Raw genomic sequence first — 21,509 nt, 5'->3', positions numbered from 1 at the left:
AGCTGGATGGAAAGTGAGTTGGATGAATTGACAGAAACAGGCTTCAGAATGTAGGTAATAACAAAGTTATCTGAACTGTAAGAACTTGTTCTAACCAATGCAAAGAAACTAAGAACCTTGAAAAGAGGTTTGATGAAATGCCAATGAGAATAAACAGCTTAAAGAAGAATGTAAATGACTTGATGGAGCTGAAAAAAACCACGAGAACTTTGCAAAGCATACACAAGTTTCAACAGACGAATCGACCAAGCAGAAGAAAGGATATCAGAGACTGAAGATCAACTCAATGAAATAAAATGAGAAGGCAAGAATAGAGAAAAAAGAGTGAAAATAAATGAACAAAGCCTATAAGAAATATGGAATTATGTGAAAAGACCTAATCTACGTTTGATAGGTGTACCTGAATGTGATGGAGAGAATGAATCTAAGCTGGAAAACACTCTTCAGGATATTATCCAGGAGAACTTCCCCAACCTGGCAAGGCAGGCCAATATTCAAGTCCATGAAATACAGAGAACACCACAAAGATATTCAAGAAGAGCAACTCCAAGGCACATAATCATCAGATTCACCAGGGTTGAAATGAAGGAAAAAATGCTAAAGGAAGCTAGAGAGAAAGGTTGGGTTACCCACAAAAGGAAGCCCATAAGACTCACAGTGGATCTCTCAACAGACCCTGCAAGCCAGAAGAGAGTGGGGACCAATATTCAATATCCTTAAAGAAAAAAATTTCCAGCCTAGAAATTCATACCCAAACTAAGTTTCATAAGCGAAGGAGAAAGAAAATCCTTTATAAACAAGCAATTGCTGAGAGATTTTGTCACCACCAGGCCTGCCTTACAAGAGCTCCTGAAAGAAGCCCTAAACAAAGAAAGGAACAGCCACTACCAGCCACTCCAAAAATGTACGAAATGGTAAAGAGCATCAACACAATGAAGAAACTGTGTCAACTAACAGGCAAAATAACCAGCTAGCATCAAATTCACACATAACAATATTAACCTTAAATGTAAATGGGCTAAATGCCACAATCAAAAGACACAGACTTGCAAATTGGATAAAAAGTCAAAACCCGTTGATGTGCTGTATTCAGGAAACCCATCTCATGTGCAAGGACACACACAGGCTCAAAATAAAGGGATGGAAGAAGATTTACCAAGCAAATGGAGAGCTAAAAAAGCATGAGTTGCACTCCTAGTCTCTGATAAAATAGACTTTAAACCAACAAAGATCAAAGAGACAAAGAAGGGCATTACATAATGGCAAAAGGATCAATGCAACAAGAAGCTTTTACAATCTTCAATATATACGCACCCAATTCAGAAGCACCCAGATACATGAAGCAAGTTCTTAGCGACCTACAAAGAGGCTTAGACTCCCACACAATTATAGTGGGAGACTCTGATACTCCACTGTCAATATTAGACAGATCAACGAGACAGAAAATTAACAAGGATATCCAGGACTTCAACTCAGATCTGGACCAAGCAAATCTAATTAACATCTGCAGAACTCTCCACCCCAAATCCATAGAATATACATTTCTCTCAGCACCACATCACACGTACTCTAAAATTTACCACACAACTGGAAGTAAATCACTTCTCAGCAAATGCAAAAAATGGAAGTCATAACAAACAGTCTCTCAGACCACAGTACAATTAAATTAGAACTCAGGATTAAGAAACTAACTCAGAACTGCACAACTTTGTGGAAACCGAACAGCTGGCTCTTGAATGTTGACTGGATGAACAATGAATGGAAGGCAGAAATAAAGATGTTCTTCGAAACCAGTAAGAACAAAGAAACAATGTACCAGAATATTACATTAGTACTGTGTGGATTTGAAGATTTAAAGTGTCTATGAGAGTTCTACATGCAGACTATCACTTTTATTTAAGATCCAGCTATTGCTGATGCAGTTTTTCTCTGCTGAATTGTTCTGCTTCTCAGAGCTTATTTCTCACTTCCTATTGATCATCATCTCCATTGCATCATTCATTTTTTAACCACATTAAGTGTGTGCAAACAAAGCAAGTGGACATCAGGCTTAGAGTTCAAGTTTTGATGGTACAGACAGTTTTAGGAAAAATTCATAAGCCTGCCACATTCAGGGAGTTTGGTTTTTTTGTCAATTTTGTTTTGTTTTTCATTTGCAGCCTAGAAGTTAAATCAACCAGTTAGAATGGCGATCATTAAAAAATCTGGAGACAACAGAGCTGGAGAGGATGTGGAGAAATAGGAACACTTTTACACTGTTGGTGGGAATGTAAATTAGTTCAACCATTGTGGAAGACAGTGTGGCGATTCCTCAAGGACCTAGAAATAGAAATTCCATTTGACACAGCAATCCCATTACTAGGTATATATCCAAAGGATTATAAATAGTTCTACTATAAGGACACATGCACACGAATGTTTGTTGCAGTACTGTTTACAATAGCAAGGAATTGGAACTAACCCAAATGCCCACTGATGATAGACTGGACAGGGAAAATGTGGCACATATACACCATGGAATACTATGCAGCCATCAAAAATGATGAGTTCGTGTCCTTTGTAGGGACATGGATGAACCTAGAAACCATCATTCTCAGCAAACTGACACAAGAACAGAAAATCAAACACCGCATGTTCTTGCTCATAGGCAGCTGTTGAACAATGAGAACACATGGACACAGGGAGGGGAGCATCACACACTGGGGTCTGTCGGGGGGAACTAGGGGAGGGACAGTCTGGGGTGTGGAGTTGGGGAGGGATAACATGGAGAGAAATGCCAGATATATGTGACTGGGGGATGGAGGCAGCAAACCACATTGCCATGTATGTACCTATGCAACAATCCTGCATGATCTGCATATGTACCTCAGAACCTAAAGTGCAATAAAATATATATAAAAATAGTAAAATAAGGATATTTGTATATGTAATTATTTTCCATGATAAGAGTTACTTCTGAGAGGTGAAATTAATTATTAAATGATACATGTAGTTTATAGCAAAGACTTGGAACCAACCGAAATGTCCATCAGTGAGAGACTGGATAAAGAAAATGTGGTACATATACACCATGGAAAATTATGCAGCCACAAAAAAGGATGAATTCATGTCCTTTGCAGGGACATGGATGAAGCTGGAAACCATCATTCTCAGCAAAGGAACCATCATTCTAGCCCAGGAACAGAAAACCAAACACCACATGTTCTCACTCACAAGTGAATGTTAAACAGTGAGAACATATGAACTCAGGGAGGGGACCATCACACACCAGGGCCTGTTGGGGAGTTGGGGGCTAGAGGAGTGATAGCATTACGAGACATACCTAATGTAGATGACGGGTTGATGGGTGCAGCAAACCACCATGGCACATGTATACCTGTGTAACAAACCTGCATGTTCTGCACCTGTATCCCGGAACTCAAAATATAATGGAAAAAAAAGTGGCATCAAACACCAAAACAAAGATTCATGTAGTTTTTTTCTAGATACTTACTGCGAATAAATCACAAAATTTAAGAAACTATTTTAAACAGTACTTACTTTCCATCTCATTATATATAGATTATTATATATTTCCCCATCTTCCTATTGATCTATCCATCTATCATGTAACTAGTAAGCAATCTCCACGTGGGCCTGTGTGTGGAATAAAAGAGGGAGGAAAGCCCATCATGTACTTTGCCTGTCTTAGGGTGTTCCTAATCCTTTGAATTAGATGATATCAACCTCTTCCAAATTTTTCTCATAATTTTACCTCAAGCCTTGTGTTTGTTTGGTTTTCCAACTACCTTAGAAGCCTCTTCCATCAGGATCCAATCAGCTGGCTCATGTTTATCTCCTGGAGCAGCCCAGGGCTTGGTCTTTGGAGTCCTTCTCTTCTTGGTTATATTAACTCTTCAGTGATCTCATGGAGCCTCATGGCTGTAATATTATCTACTTGCACTATTGATACATAACATTTCAAATTTGCATTAGAATTCTCTACCCAACAGCCAACTCAAATCTCCACTTGGACGAGTAGCAGGCATTTCCAAATGTTCATGCTGAACTTCAGACCGTTTTCCCTAAACCGCCCCTCTTACAGCACTCCCTGTCATGTAAAAGCAACTCCATTTGCTCATGCCAAGAACCTGGGAGTAACAGTTGACTCCATTTTGTCACTTCTACCAGGCAAGTGACACATCAGTCAATCTAATCAACCCCTCTATAAAAATACATCCAGAGGCTGGCAGCCATTCATTACCTGTTCTGCCATCCCTCCAAGCCACTGCCATCTCCCGTCTGGATTACCGGACTCTGTCCTACCATCTTTGGCCCCCTACAGTAAATAAAAAAGACAGCTGCCAGCATAATCTTGTTAAAAAAAGCAAGCAGACCATGTTCATTCTCTGCTCAAAGCTCTCTAGTAGATATTTGTTTTATTTAGAATACAATGAAAGACCAATGGCTACCAAGGCCAAACCTTGCAAGATCTCACGTCCTAACACTCTCCTGTTGGTGACATGCCTGATTCTGCCCCACTCCTCTCCAGAGGATCTTACACATGGCTTTTGCCTGGATGCCCTTTCCATAGATGTGCGCATGGCTCCCCTATCAACTCCACGAAGATCCGGGCTTTTGTCTATTTTGTTCCCTGCTGTATGTATCTCCACTACTTAGAATTATGTAGTATTTGCCAAGTAAATATTTGTTGAGTGTATCGTGAGGAAACTGAACAGGTTAGGTAAATCATTCCAGAGTTACAACCTACTATTTGGCAGATTTGGAAATTCAATCTAGATCTGGCTGGAACCATACTCATATGACATGACATAAATGGGAATATTCTCACTTTTCTAGTCTCTGAATTTATCTCTTTCTTGAAGCTTTAGTAAAACCACTTGTAAAATCATTTAGGTTAGTGTTTTATTTGTTGGAATATTTAAAGAATCAAAGTTTTGTTGTGTATTCTGATTATATATTATATCATGTACACAAGTTTACAAAGGTTTTATCTAATTGTCTGTGGAGTCTTTCTCATACGTACTGACGCTTCATATTTACAAATGGACTTTGTCTTACTTTCCCTTTTGTTTGCTATGACTATTGCGGCAGTAGTATCCTTTTGGTTGTATTTGCCTAAAAATTTCTCCATCATTTTACAATGAAACCTTTTGTGTTTTTCAAGCACTAAATGGATAACCATACTTGGCAGTGGGGTACAGCCCTTTTCTAGATTTACTAACATTTCTCTTACCCATTCCCGTGAGAATATCTTCAGGAGCTAAACCCATGAGTACACGTTCTGCAGATTATGTTATGAATATTTCTAATTTGACTCAGCATTGCCAAAGTGTTCTCTTGAATGCCTGTCCTGGTCTACATTCTCCCAAGCAGAGAAAGTGCATTTGCATCTATATACCTCCATTCCTACTAACATTTGACATTTTCCAGCTCTCTAAATTTAATCTGTGTATAGCGATGTATCATTTTTGCTGTAATTTGTATTCCTCTAATTTCTGTTGAATTTGAGCGCCTTTTCTTTTTTCTTTTTTTTAATTCTAGATTTTCTTTTCTGAAAATTATCTTCTTTACCTTTTTTTTTTTTTTAACTTCAGTCTCAGTAGAGACTGTCAAAAATTGCCAGTGCCGACCATATTTCAAGTCATCATGGTGGGACATTGGGAAACGTTTTCAATTAGCAATAATCGCGCCGTGGATGAACCCCACTGGCTATGATACTGCCACTGTGCAAAGCTTCTTTACCCATTTTTAAAGGAGAGTAATTGTTCTCTTATTATTGCAAGATTTTACTGGCTATTCTAGATATTAATCCTTTCCACTTGGGCATTAGAACTATATTCTCTCATTTTGAAATGTTTCTATAAACCTTGAAATGGGTATAAAGTTTTAATTATACAAGATTAATGAGTTCTAGAGATCTGCTATGCAACATAGTGCCTATACTTTATAATATGAAATCGTGCACTTCAAAATGTGTTATAAGGGTGGAGCTCATGTGACGTGTTTTTACTACAAAAACAAAGGAACACAAAGCAACTTTGGGAGGCGATGAATATGTCTGTTACCTTGTGGTGATGGCATTATAGGTGCTTGCATAAAAGCAGACTCATCAAGTGCGCATATTACCTATGTGCAGTTCTTTGTATATCAATTATACCTCAATAAAAGTGTTAAAAATAAAGATAACTTACTTTTATATTACCAAATTCACCATTGTTTTGGTTATGTATACTTTCAAAGTTTTCTTTAATCAATGTTCTTCCTCTTTATGTTCACATTTTCTCCTACAATATTTTCTATTAATTTTGAAAATTTACTTTTATATTTGAGTATTTTTTTAAGTTTTTAAACATAGACTTTATCTTGTAATCTTTTAACAAAATTTATGGATTTAGACGTACAAGCACAGTTGTGTGACATGGATGTGTTGTGTAGTGTTGAATTCTGAGCCTTTAGAGTATCCATCACCCAAATAGTGTACATTGCACTCAGTAGGCAGTTTGTCCTCCCCAAGCCCCTTCCTTCCCTCCCACCTTTGGGAGTCTCCAATGTCTATGATTCCACTCTGTTTGTCAGTGCGTACCCACTGTTTAGCTCCCACTGTAAGTGAAAACGGAAGTTTTTTGACTTTCTGTTTCTGGGTCATTTCACTTAGGAAAATGGATTTCCGTTCCATTATGTTGCTGCAAAGACATAATTTTATTCCTTTTAATGGGTAAGTAGTATTCCATGTGTGTGTGTGTGTGTGTGTGTGCGTGTGTGTGTGTGTGTGCGCGCGCGCTTTATTTTTAAAATCCTATTAACTGTTTGATAGACACAGGTAGATTCCCATGTTTTTGCTCTTGAAAATAGTGCTGTAATAAACATATGAGTGCAGGTTCCTTTTTGATATAATTTTTTTTTTCTTTTGGGTACACACCCAGTAATGGAATGCTGTATTGAGGAGTAGTTCTACTTTAGTTATTTCAGAAATCTCCATATTGTTTTCATAGAGGTTGTGCTAATTTATATGCTCATCAACAGTGTATAACTATTCCCTTTTCTTCATGTCCTTGCCAACATCTGTTGCTTTTTGACTTTTTAATTATAGCCATTATGACTGGTGTGCGATAGTATCTTATTGTGGTTTTAATTTGAATTTCTTTAATGATAAGTGACATTGAACTTTTTTTTTTTTTTTTTTTTTTTTGAGACAGAGTTTCACTCTTGTTACCCAGGCTGGAGTGCAATGGCGCGATCTTGGCTCACCGCAACCTCCGCCTCCTAGGTTCAGGCAATTCTCCTGCCTCAGCCTCCTGAGTAGCTGGGATTACAGGCACACACCACCATGCCCAGCTAATTTTTTGTAGTTTTAGTAGAGACGGACCATGTTGACCAGGATGGTCTTGATCTCTTGACCTCGTGATCCACCCGCCTCGGCCTCCCGAAGCGCTGGGATTACAGGCGTGAGCCACCGCGCCCGGCCTGAACATTTTTTTAATGTTTGTTGGTTGCTTGGATGTCTTCTTTTGAAAAATATCTATTCATTCTTTGCCCACTTTTAAATCAGGTTATTTAATTAATTAATTTGTTTTTGTTCTTGGGCTGTGTAAGTTCCTTATAGATCCTGGAGATTAGCCCTTCGCCAGATGCATATTTTGCAAATATTTTCTCTCATTCTGTAGCTTGTCTGTTTACTTGGTTGATTATTTCTTTTGTTGTGCAAAAGATTTCTAATGTAATTAAGTCTCATCAATCTATTTTTATTTTCATTGTGTTTCCTTTTGAGGACTTAGTCATAAATTCTTTGCTGAGGCCATGTACAGAAGAGTAGGTTTTCTTCTAGGATTTGTATAGTTTCAGATCTTATGTTTAAGCTTTCAATTCATCGTGAGTTAACTTTTTTTTTTTTTTTTTTTTTGAGACAGAGTTTCGCTCTTGTTACCCAGGCTGGAGTGCAATCTCCAGCGTGATCTCGGCTGACCGCAACCTCCGCCTCCTGGGTTCAAGCAATTCTCCTGCCTCAGCCTCCCAAGTAGCTGGGACTACAGTTGTGCGCCACCATGCCCAGCTGATTTTTGTATTTTTTAGTAGAGACGGGGTTTCACCATGTTGACCAGGATGGTCTCAATCTCTTGACCTCCTGATCCACCTGCCTCGGCCTCCCAAAGTGCTGGGATTATAGGCATAAGCCACCACGCCTGGCCTGAGTTAACTGTTATATATGGTGAGAGATGGTGGTCCAGTTTGATTTTTCGGCATATGGTTAGCCAATTTTCCCAGTACCATTTATTGAATGTGGTGTCCCTTCCTTAGTGCATATTTTTGTCCACTTTATCAAAGATCAGTTGGTTGTAGGTATGTGATTTTATTTCTCGATTCTCCATTCTGTTTTATTGATCTGTGTGTCTATTTTTAAACAAGCACCATGCTGCTTTGGTTACTATAGATTTAGCCATGGTTAACCTTCTATATAACATTAGGTCGGAAACCATCTTTATTTTTCTCTATTAGGTGAACTAATTTTCTTGACATTATTTTAAACTACCTGTCTTTTCTCCATTTAATAATGGTGGCATCTTTACCAAGTGTGAAATTTGTATATACTTGTAAGTCAATCTCTGGCATAGCTAACCTGTTTAATTGGCCTATTAGTCTGCTCGTGATGGTCAATATATATATATATATATATATATATTTTAATAAGACTTTGCAATATGTCTTCACAACTGGCAGGGGAAGCCTTTCCACTTTACTCTTATTTTGCCACATTGACTTAGAGAGTCACCAATAACAATGATAAACTAAATTTCAGTCCTTTTCTTTGCACATATTTTATACATATAAAAATTAGCATTATATTTTCACATGTTTTAACTGAATTTAGGTCACACTACCCATAATTTTGAGGTTCCTTTTCTCATGATTTTTTTTTTCCTATTTCATTTGGTATTCTTGCACATGTCTGCTAATCACTCTCTTGAATTTCATCATAGTTTATATGTTCCATATTTTAAAAACCAATTTCTTATTGGCAGCCATTTAGACTGTTTCCAATTTTTCACTATTATAAATTATCCTGTAAATAACAGTATTGCACATGCATCTTTTTAAATATCTGTGATTGATTCCTTAGGATAAATTGCTAGAAACAAAACTTCTTCATCAAAGTGTATGCTATTTTTTGAGGCTTTCTCCGTGTGCTGCCTAATTGCCCTCCAGGCAGTTCATACTAAGTTATATTTTCGTCACAAGAGTATATGAGTTTCTATTTCCTTGTACTGCACAATACTGAGAATAATTATTACTACAATTGTTTTCTACTTAAGTAGGAAAAATAATATAATTATTACTAGATGTTGAATATTTTAAGAATGTTTTAGCCACTGTAATCACATATGCAGATTTCATTTAGATTTTGTGTAGTTTTTTGTACAAGAGTTACTTTCTGCATTTTCATTGTTTCATTTACATATCGACAACACTTAGTTATGCAACTCTATGCTTGACAGATATTGCTCTGAGCCAGTCCATTCTGGCTATGCCTCCCAATCCTGAATGATTTGATGGGACTTATCCCTCATTGTACTGGAGTACATGTGAATCATTCCTCTTCTTGAAAGCTGAAACACTCTCCTCCGCTCTACATGGCCATGGATGACAACAGGTAACTGGGAATAAAATACATTGCTCTCAGTTGTTCTCTGTAAAGCTCTGTAGACATCAATGGTTTCCTTGGGCAGTGAGTGGCTAGAGGAGTCTGAGCCTCATTTTATTTACTTATTTATTTTACTACTGGTAACTTTTTCCCTTTCCTTCATGTCTATCCTTAAAAAAACACAACTTGGAAATAAGAAGTACCAAAATATCTATGGAAATATATTTGTTTTTCTCCATTTTATATTAATGATCAGTTATCTTCCTCGACTTACATAGTCTCTGTTCAGCTCAGGAAAGTTATCTTCAGTTCATCTTTCCAACCATTAATCCATTCATCCATCCATCCGTCCATCTATCCATCAATCCATTGTCCATCCATCCATCCATCCACAATATTTACTGTGCACCTACACTCTAGAGATACCATAAGGCAGAGTTTCTCCACCTCAGCACTGTGGACATTTGGAACTGGATATTCTTCGTAGTGGGAGCCCTACCTGCGCACGGTAGGATGTTTAGCAGCATTTCTGCCCATTGTCAACTAGATACCAGTAGCATCCCCTCTCTCCCCTAGTTGTGTCTGGAAACATTTTTTGTTTCCAGACATCCAATGCCCCTTTATGCCACATCCAGAACCACTGCACTAGGGAACGAAACAGACAATGTGCCTGCTGCCCTCATGGGGTAATTTAGAAGAGATGTAAGATCAGCGAACGCACTAACATATAGTGTGCTCTTTTAAGAACAGTGCTGTGAAGACAGAGCACATGCAAGGACTGAGTGTAGGGGAGACCAGGAGGAGTGGGTGAGTGGGTCAGGGAATGAGCAGGGCAGGGTCCCTCAGCAGGCTGTGTGCTTGGTGGGACCCATGAATGAAGGCACCCTTGTGGTTGGGCCTAACGAGTGATCAATGGGTGAAAGGTCAGAGAGGGAGGAGTAGCCACACTGTGTGGCTTGTGGGCTGGGCAGGGGTTTTGATTTTACCCTGTGTGAGAAGGGAAACCACTTTGGATCAGGAGAGCTGCCTTGTTATTTCTTTGATTATTTGCCCTGCCGTTTTCCTTACTTTTTGGCTCCATGTTGTAAGCGGAGTGGCTTTTCTGGCTCTCTCTTCCTGTTTACTTTATATGCTCGTATACGTTTATTTTAAATACTAAGCTTTATAGAATCTTCTCCTGTGCTTTAGGATATATCCTGTCTCTTTTGCTCTACTTTCTTAATTCACATTCTGAATATCCAATCAATATCCTTGCCTCTATTGAAAAGTTAAATTTGGCAACTATAGCTGGGGTTTTCATTTGTCTTTTTTGACCTTACATGGCTTTATCTTCATGACTATCTTTGATAATTTAATATGTACCATAGACCCGTGAATGCTGTGGAAGACATTATTCATGGAATTGTCACTTTCCTCTTGTTTTTCTCAAAGAACATTTCTACAGATCTCTCTGCATTGTTTTCTTCAACTTACCCCTGTTTCATAGCCAGTCCTTTTTAATACATATTTTTAGCGCTCAAATGGATTCAGTCCAGATTAGTTATTGGTGGAAAAGGATTGAAACTTAGTGAAATTTCATTTTCAGTTCAGTCTCTTTGTTTCAGTGACTCCCTCTTGTGTCTTTGGTATAGTACCACAACGCTAGGTAGGGACACATTCTCTAATCATTCCCACACGCAGGCATCAGTGTGACGTGTGAGGAGGGAGCATGGCTCTACTGCCTCAGGACCACATCCAAGCAGCCTAGGATGAATACTTTGAGATTTGCTGTAGCAGGTCCAGATGAGCTGTGTGTACTCCTTTTTCCCAGTTCTCGCCTCCTCTAAATGGGCATATCAATAGACTTCTGCCTCATCTCCTTCATTTTCTTTCCAGAGAAGCTGTTTTCTCCTTCCTTCAGTTGACGCTCTCTACACCATGTGCAGCAGAAATGCTTCTGTTTGGATGTGCAGACTGTATTACTTCTCTGGTTTTCAGCAACGATGTGGGGGAGGGTTTTCTCTTTTATATTCTGTTATTTTAATGGCTCTCTGAGAGGGTAGAAAGTAGACTTGTGCCCACTCTGCGATCTTACCTGGAAGACTCTTTATCGTGATCCGTCATCTTGAGTGGGTATAAATTTCTGTATGGAAACAGTAGGGCACTACAAGGTGTTTGAATGAGTGTCATTAGACACAGTGAAATGTGAAGGAACATATCATCGAGGAGAGCGGTTGCTAAGTTGCAAACCTTGAATAGAAGGTTTGATACCTAAACAGCTCCAGGAGAGAGTTGGCTTTCTCCATATAGAGTCTGAAACGACCGATTGTGATAACTCCTGTTTGACCTGGATGGACTGAAAGGACCTTTGCCCACTGCATGCTGTTAGATTGGCACTATCTGAAACTGGGTGTCACTTCAGATCTTCTATTGTACTGTTAGTTTCCACCATTTTGCTATTTTGAGCTGTGTATACTTCTTTTATGCAGGGTTTTCTTCTCTAAACAAAAAACAGATTTATTGCTTTACTTACGATTATAAAGAAAATTCAAAAATATTGAATATTAGAAGAAAGTTGAAGCAATATCCATCAGAGATTGACATTTTGATGAAGTTCTTTTCAGACATTTTCCTGTTTTTTTCTCATACCATATATAGCACTATATTCTTATATATGGTAATTTTATCCTGTTCTTTCCTGTCAAATAGGTCTTCTAGACATTTCCTCATATGGATAAATAAGTCTGTGTCATCTCTGGTTAATAAAGTTTATGCTTTTGGTTGGATATGCTATAATTTCCATTGATTAAGAGTGGTTTCTAGTCATTCATGATTACAACATGTTTTCAATAGACTTCTTATATCTATTCATGCATATTTTTCCAGTTACCACTACAGCAAAAAATTCCTGAAAGTGGCTTCACCAGATCAAGGATAAACAGACACGCACATTTACACACATATACATGTGCATTATAAATATGTGTGTTTACACATTATGTATATTTTGCTATTAATTGTCTTCCAGAAAAACATACCTATTTCTGCTTCTTAGATTACTTTAAAGATAGCATGACCTACAACTTTTTGTGTAATTGACCCTTATAAAATTAAAAAAAAAATTCTCCTTAAATTGCCTAAGTATTGTTCTGTACGGCAACTCAACCACAAATCATTAAGGTGAAGACATCAAACCCCAGGAATTTATAGCCATCTCCTGTATTTGAGATACTATCATCAGTATAATAGGATACTGAGATAGAAACCAAATCTGGATGAGTTATTTTTTTGACAAGTTGCTTGGTTCTTAATGAGATTTTAGCTTCTTTTAAATGTTGTAGGCACAGAAACTTGTTTCCACGCTAATTTCCTCTAGAACATCTACGCAAATGCAAGCCACTTAGGAGGTTTTCTTCAAGCCCTTGTAGTCATGCTAGAGGGATACATTTGCCAAGCACACAAAATCCATTTCATTCATGGGAAATTTCTTGCTGGGGGCAAAACTACTGTTAACGAAGGTGAGACTCAGAACATGAATAATATAATTTGGTATGTGTGCCTTCAGTCATGCATGAGAGGGAAACCAGGATTGTGAATTGTGTGTTTTTACAACACTATTGAACTATTTATCTTAAAAATGTGATAAGTCAAATGTATGTGGTGCATGACAACAGATGATATGCATAAGCATATCTCTTTTATAAGGAAACAGCATTGTCTAACAACCAAAGACAGTGGTCGTAGAAGCTTCTTCACAAGCGCTGTGGTTACTACTTTCCTTTCTGTTTCTGTTTCTGAAAGGGCTTCATCTAGCAATTTCTCAGGCTCAAGTGTAGAGAAAAATGATCTCAACCCACAAATGCCTATTAAACTCAGGAAGTCAGAGCAACAGACAAAAAGTCCATGCACACTGGATTTTTCTTGCTAAGTTTATGTATTTTCTCCCTAATTAATTCAGAGTATTTTTTTTTTTCTACTTATCAAACATACAAAACACTCCTGACCTACAAACAGAGAGGGAGTCGTGTAGATAGTTAAATGTAGAGTCTGCTCAGGTAGAATCAATTAGTACTCATTAACAGAATCTTTCATTTTTTTTAAACCCACCTGATCCGTTGAGGTGTTTAAAGGTCTAAGAACTGCAGATGAGCGACCGCTTGTCATGGTTCTGGGAGGTAAGTGGTCAATTAGTAAGCTCGTGTTCAGCCTCCGTGGGCAAGGATGCCGTGACCTTTCCTTCAGGGTGATTTTCCATCTCTCCGACTCTGCAAAAACATTCTCTCCCAGTGCCTTGAATTGTCTGCCTAAAGTCGGTTATTTCTGATTTCTGTTTGCAGTTTTACCCTTTTCTAAGTGAAGGAAGGTCAAGGGATTTTGGCTTTTTTTGCCCTAGAGGGTAAAGGTAAAGGAAGAGGGAGTGTGAGAAGCTGTCAGGGAGCTAGAAAGCAGGGAGGAATCAGCCCCCGTGAAATGTTACTTAAAATGTCACAGCATTAGGATCTGTATGTATGAGTCCCTAAGTCCTCAGTGATGAAGATGAAAATACTATTGATTTTTATTTTTTTCCATTTTTTTTGTGGGGTGAAGCAGTTTAATGACAATGGTAACTTATTAGTTGGTGATAATTTAATACATTAAATAGCTACTTTATGTCAAAATAAAAATGGAAAGATCAGCCATCTTTTTTAAAATATAAATATTTTAAATATAAATAGAAACTGACAATATCTCAAAGGGACTGAAACCTTTAAAAAACTTTCTCTGTCAATAATTGGGTCTGTTCTTTCTCCTCCCCGGAAGTCAGGTTGTGAGGATATAGCTACAGAACAGGTCAGTGCTCTGTCCTCTGTCTCTCTTGCTCTGAGCAGGCATCTGATATCTGTTTACTGAAACAATTGGGAAACTTTTCCAAATGGAAACAAGTCCTGGGGTCATTTTCCAGCTACTTATATAATTATACTCTTCTATACACAGTATATAATTATTTCAGCAGTTAAAGAAAGCTGCTGCCCTTCTTACATAAATACATGTACACAAAATCTCTAAGGGCTCAAGGACCCCTTGAAGTTCATCCATGAACTACAGCATAGGAACCCTGGTTGCAGAGTAAGTCCCTGAGAGTGAATAGCAGACATTGTGTAGACCCACTTCACTTTGACCGAAAGGCATATGTTAGCTGAGGCATTGATACGTTTCATTCTTCCCCAAGTCCCCCCACTGAAAACAATATCAGTAACTTTTCTACTTTACTAAAAATCTGATCAGAGACTTCTGGGATATACAATGGGTGGAGATAATTACAGTATATTGCTTTGAGTTACCCTTTCCTAATTTTCCGCTTCCAAATGAAGTTGCTGTACGGGTGCCAGCATCCCCTTGTAATTCCTTAAATTCTAAGCCTCTGCCATCAGGCTACTCTTCATATGATTCTGATTGGATATGAACATTTCTCCATTTGTTTTGTTCACAAATAGTTATGAGCACCCAACGCATCCCATTCTATATACTAAGTACAGGGATTAAAAAAATGACCACAAGAGACATGACCTTGAGCTTAAGGGAAACTTGACATCTGTAATGACCACTGGTTTGGGATTTGTAGAGCCGGAAGATAATTATCTTACAGTTTACTGATTAACGATCCACCCTAACTTTGTGAATACAGCTCATTTGAGGAATTTCTTACCTTATCATGACAAGCACCCACACTGTGTTGCACTGTCTTGAAGGTTGCAGGCCTCATTCTAATTTTACCGCATTAGACATTTCACCAGATCCTGTGAGTACATGTCTTGCACATGGTAGCACTCTAAAGATATGTGCTGATTGATCAAAGATAAATACTTTCTCCACTGGCATTTTCATTTGATCTGGTATCTCAGCACAACGGTTACTTTCTAATATTTAGATTCTGTATTGTCAGAAGAATTGAGTGCATGAATAGAGGAAATGGAACTGACTTAGGAATAAGATCTGATTTTGAGGTTAGTGTAGCAGTCTTACCTTCGACCAGAGCCAATTTACTGTAAGTATGATCAGAAACACTAACTCAGGAAAATACTTTTAGGTGTTCTTAGATATAGTTTTAGGTATTTTATTGAAATTAAGGAACTTTCATTTTCTGGTACTACACGGAAGGTGCTTGGAAGTCATCACTCCCAAGGAAGAAAAGAAATGAATAAAGAGAAAGTCGGCAACTTGACCTAGATCTATCAGATAATTGAGGTCACAGGGCAAATTCCTACCCTGAAACCTGGAGAGTCAGATAGACAGATACAGGAAATCGTGGCATGGAAGCAAGAGAGGGAGCAGGAGTACTCACTACAGCCCGAATCTTTAGAATCACTTTAACACTGATGAATTGTTGGGGAATCCATGTGGACAAGGTTGGGAGTTCATTTGGCAGGCAGCTAGTCTTAGAGGGCATCCACTTTCATGACTTTATCTCCGGGATCCCTACCAGATCCTCACAAATGCCCTGGAGCCTCAGGCAGAGAGGAGAAAATAAGCTATTTTAACATACACACAGATTTTCTGCTGTCTTTAATAAGGCCTTGCCTCACTGGAAATTATTTTAACTAATCCTAGCCTACTATGCTTTACCAAAGCTTGACTTACCTGGAGAAAAGTAAATGCCCAGCTCCTGCCCTGGCCAGCTTTTGACACAGGCGATGGTAATTCAAACTCACTAAAAAGACTGAGACCTAATAGAGGACCCTAGAATGAGAGTCCCCTCCACCACACATTGCCACCATATCACTCCTCTTACCACAAGTTGCCACCACATCACCGCTGTCCCGGACAGTAACACTTGATTACAAGTAAGTGAGCTGTAGCCACAGGTCTCACTTAAAAAGTCTCTAGGGACACTCAAAAATGATATGGAAACAAAAACAAAGACCCTAGAGGAAATTTTATCCTATGAAACACACAACTACAGCAAACATAAATGCAACCTAACTCTAGCCCAGATTACCATCAAAACACACACTAAAGCCTTACCCGCCTCAGTTCCTACTTCCCGGAATGTCATATACAGCTTTCAACAAAAAATTACATGGCATTCTCAAAGGCGAGAGGAAGCATAGAACAGAGAAAAACCAAGCATCAGTTTGGCCAAACTGAAATATGGCCGAGTCTTTGGAATGATCAGGCCAGGTATATAAAATCACTGTGATTCCTATGCGAAGGATTCTAAAGGGAAAAGTGGACAACATGCAAAAAGAGCCAGGGAAGGAATCAGGGAACTTAGAGATATGTCAATAGAAACTTGAACATCTCTTCAGAAACAATGCAAGCAAGAGGAGAGTGGACTACAATATTTGTAAGAAAAAACAGTACCAAACCCATCAACCTGGAATTCTATATCCAGAATAATTATTTTTTAAAAATGAAGGGGAAGTAAAGACATTCTCACACAAGCAAAAATTAAGGGAATTTGTCACCAACAGATTGTCCCTGCAAGAAAAAAAAAAGTTAAAATAAGTTCTTCAGAGAAAAAGAAAATGGTATAGGTCAGAAACTCAGATATACATAAAAAAAGTGTTAGAGAAGAAATAAATGGAAGTAAAATAAAATCTTGTATTTTCCTTATTCTTAATTGATCTGACAGATAACAATTTATCCAAAGTAATAATAGCAACAATATGTTTGTCCACCATAATGTGGATAAGTAAAATGAATTACAGCAATGTTACAAATGATAGGAGAGAAGAATTGGGAATACTTTGTTATATCGCACTTCTGCTACTTGTAAAGTGGTATAGTATTATTTGAAAGTAGATTTGGATTGGTAATAAATATATATTGCAAACCCTAGGTCTACCACTAAGAAAGTTTTAAAAAGAAGTGTAATTTATACGCCAAGGAGAGAAAACAGAATCACATAAAATGCTCAATTTAAACCAGAAAAGACAAAAAAAAGTACCCTCCTTAAAAAGAAAAAATAAAAAGAAAAAGAAGAGGCCAATATATAAAACCCAGTTACATGTATAGAAAATATTATTCTATATCAACAATTTAAATTAGAATCTTCTAAAGAAGATATTAATCTATATCAACTTTAAAAGGTTAATAATCTAACCATACCAATAAAAGACAGAGACTGTCAGAAAGGATTAAAAAATAAGATTCACCTTTATGTTGTCTGCAGAAATACACTCTAAATGTAATGACATAAATAGACTAAATATAAAGAGAAGGAGAAAGATATGATGCTAACACTAATCAAAAGAAAAATAGAATAATTATATTAATTTCAGTCAAAGCAGATGGCAGAGCAGATAAGATTATCAGGGATAAATAAGAGCATTACATAATAATAAATGGGGTCAATTTTCCAATAAGACATAACAATTCTGTCAAATAACAGAGTATCAGTTTACATGGGGGGAAACTGACAGGATTGCATGGAGAAATAGACAAATTCGCTATTATGGTTGGAAACTGCAATACCCCCAACTGTAATTGACAAATCTAATGGAAAATCAGTAAGGACATAGCTGAACTGATCACTATCATAAATCAACTGGACCCAATTGGCATTAATAGACTAATTCATCAACCAGCAGCATAAAACACATTCTTCTGAAGCTTACGTACAACATTCACCTTGATTGATCACATTCTGGGCCATAAAACAAACCCAAACAAATTTTAAAAGAATAGGAATCATGCAAAGGGAACGCTCAGACTTTTATAGTACTAAAGCAGAAATCAATAACAAAAGGATAGATTGAAAATCTCAAAATCCTGCAAGATAAGAGAACACACTTCTAAATAACGTATGGATCAAAGAACTCTCAAGAGAAATTTAAAAATTTTTTGAAATAAATAAAAATACATGTATTAAAATTCGTGGAATACAGTGAAAACAGTGCTTACAGAGAAATTTATAGATATGAATACATAAATTAGAGAAGAAGAAAGATCTAAAATCAATAATCTAAGTAATCACCTTAGGAAACTAGAAAAAAGGAGTAAATTGTATTCAAAGTAAGAGGAGAAACTAAATAGTAAAAATCAGAGCAGAAATCAATGGAATTGAAAACTGAAACACAAAATAAAAATCAACAAAGCCGAAAGCCAGTTTTCTGAAGAGATTAACACAATAGATAAAACCTTAGCCAAGGTAACCAAGTGAAGAAGAGAGAAAATATGAATTACTAATATCTAAATAGGCTATATATAGTAAATAGATTAAACTAAAAAATTATATGTGGAAGTCTACTAAATACCTAAGAAAGTATTGTTATTAATTCTCTACAAAAAAAAAGAAATAATAAAGTAGATGGAAAACTTTCTAACTCACTCTATGAGACTGGAATTATCCTAATACCAACACTAGACAAAGACATTACAAGAAACAAAAACTGCAGACTGATATCTCTCATGGACCCACATATAAAAATCTTTAACAAAACATTAAAAATTGAATTCAAGAATGTATATAAAGTAATATACACCATGAATAAGTGATATTTCTTCCAGGTATTCAAGGTTGGTTCAGTGTTCAAAAATCAATTATGGTTATTTATCACATCAACAGGCCAGGGAGGAAAAACCATGTGATGGTGACAAACTCGGTAATTCCTTTCTAATACTGAGAACAAGGTGAGGATATCCTCTCTCACCACTCCTATTCAACTTCATACTGGAAATCCTAGCTAATGCAATATGATAAGAAAAGGGTAAGACAAAAAATGTAGGTTGATAAAGAAATTAAATAAAAATAAAAATTTGCAAAGCTTTCCTAAGGCACAATAAAATTACCAAGTACACATAAAATATTTTTAAAAATACTCACATACAGAAACTGTAAAGATTATTTTTCAACCTCCTCATTTTTTATCATATTGCTGTTGAGGTAAACTATCATTGTCTCAGAAATTTACCAAAGAGACATCTTTGGTTATTTTCTCAAAAATAATTAGAATGCTAATGAGATGTGTATGTGTTCAATAGGTTTAATAATTCATAGTTAACTTAATACTTTAATAGGTTTAATTTTCTTTTAATAAAGGAAGCCTTTCTACAACTCCAAATACTTGTAAAACACTTTCAATTTATTAGTCAAGCAGTTGTGGCATTATTCGAGTGGCTTTTGATTGAACATAAACCAATTTGAGCTTGCTTAAGCAAGGAAAGCAAGCTTATTCTGGATCAGAACACACATTCAGTAAAACAGCTGAAACTCAGAATGGAACTTAACACACAACAGAAGTTCAGCATCGCTGCATTAGTAGGGTTCTATGTGATGCCTACTTTACGTGATTTAATTTTTTGCTCTGCAGAACCCCTTTTGATTTTTTAATTTCATGTGTGAAATAGGGATTCTCCCATTTTCAGTTCCTGAATGTACACATTACTAGTCTAGTCACATGCAGAAACCAATTGGCTACGTTATGAATCTCAATTCAATGGCCTGCCAGAAGAAATAGAAATGCCCACTATATACATGAACAGTTCTCGGCATCATTCTTCATGAAGGAAATGCAATTAGATACCACTTCACACCCACTAAAGTGACTAAAATGATGATGACCAATAATACTTAATGTTGGTGAATATGTCCAGCAGTTGCAACTTGCATATAGTGCTAGTGAGAACACAGAATCACTTTGGAAAATTAGTGAGCTGTTTGGTCAATGACACGTTTTTTAAAAAACATAGCAATTCCAATTCTAGATATTTTCCCAAGAAAAATATCATTTGTCTACATAAAGATGCATTTAAGAATGTTTGTAGCACTCTGTTATCTTTTGCATAACAGCCTCATACTGTATACAATCTAGATACCCTCTGATAGGAACCTAAAGGAGCTATGGTTTGCTCATTCCACGGAATGTTGCCCAACAGTATGCAGGACAGCAACGTCGACAAATCTCAGAAATAGGATGCTGAATTAAAGAAGCCAGACATGGAAGAATCAGCACTATTTTATTTATGTGAAGGCCTAGAACAAGCAAGCTAATCTATGTTGATAAAAATCACAGAGGTGGTTGTGGATGGCAAGAGGTTGACTAGAAAAAGGCACAAGGAAGTTTTATGAAAAGATGGAAGTGTTTTATATATTGACTTGCATCTTTACTACTATGATAATGCATTTGTTAAACTTATCTATCTGTATGTTTAAGAGCTGTGCATTTCACTGTATGTAAATATACACAGTGATATTTTCAAAAACAAAAATAAGCCACAGAATATGTTGAACCATATTAAACTGCTTATTTTTAGCCACTTTTAGCTACAAAATGGAAATTTTATATGGTCCAACCTACAAATAACCTTTGTCTCTAAGAGAAATGTGAATTTTGTTTTTGAAACTTTTTCTGCAACTGCTATAGAGGAGAAGGGAGAAGAAGTAACCTGAGAAAAGAATGAACTACCTACAAGGAGCATGTACTAGGAAAGTCTACTGTCCCCCCCTTATTGATGTGTGCACCTGTGTTTGCATGCATGCATGTGTAATAGCACCTGCATTTATGTCTGTACATTGCATGTGTGTGTGGTGGAGGGCACCAATAAGCCTTTCCACAAGAGACAGGTGTTGAATTTTGTGGCAGATTGGACAATGTATCTGTATTAATTGCTTTTATTTACATTGCATTTTGCTCAGTCAATTTATGGCATTTTCTGAGCACCTGGATCTGGTTGTTCTCTGTAAAAATGGCTTTCATTCTGAAAATTACAAAACCCACTTTTGCTTAGAATATGGTTTTCTACTGGCTGAGATTTATTTTAATACTGAAAAGCTGGAACCAATTTATTGTGAGTTTTCAGCAAATCCTTCTCAGTTTGCCAGGAATCCCACTGTTTGAATGCACATGTGGAACAATATTGAGACTGTGATGTTGCGATGTGTTGGATTATTGAGAAACTGAAAATAGTA

At 37.0% G+C, this 21,509-nt stretch overlaps 1 non-coding gene and 1 pseudogene across 1 annotated transcript; one reads left to right on the top strand and one right to left on the bottom strand.

Moving 5' to 3' along the window:
* LOC116527433 overlaps window positions 1–21,509 on the top strand; it is a 60,777-nt pseudogene that overhangs the window by 11,634 nt on the left and 27,634 nt on the right.
* Window positions 5,598–5,738, bottom strand: LOC116527483. The gene has a single exon (XR_004258565.1). It is a non-coding gene; the product is annotated as a U4 spliceosomal RNA (small nuclear RNA).

The sequence above is a fragment of the Sapajus apella genome, unplaced genomic scaffold, assembly GCF_009761245.1.
Source record: "Sapajus apella isolate SASKATOON/1434 unplaced genomic scaffold, GSC_monkey_1.0 scaffold54, whole genome shotgun sequence".
In the NCBI taxonomy this organism is placed as follows: domain Eukaryota; kingdom Metazoa; phylum Chordata; class Mammalia; order Primates; family Cebidae; genus Sapajus; species Sapajus apella.
Note: the sequence above shows the minus strand (reverse complement) of the source record. Positions and strands in the feature narration are given on the sequence as shown.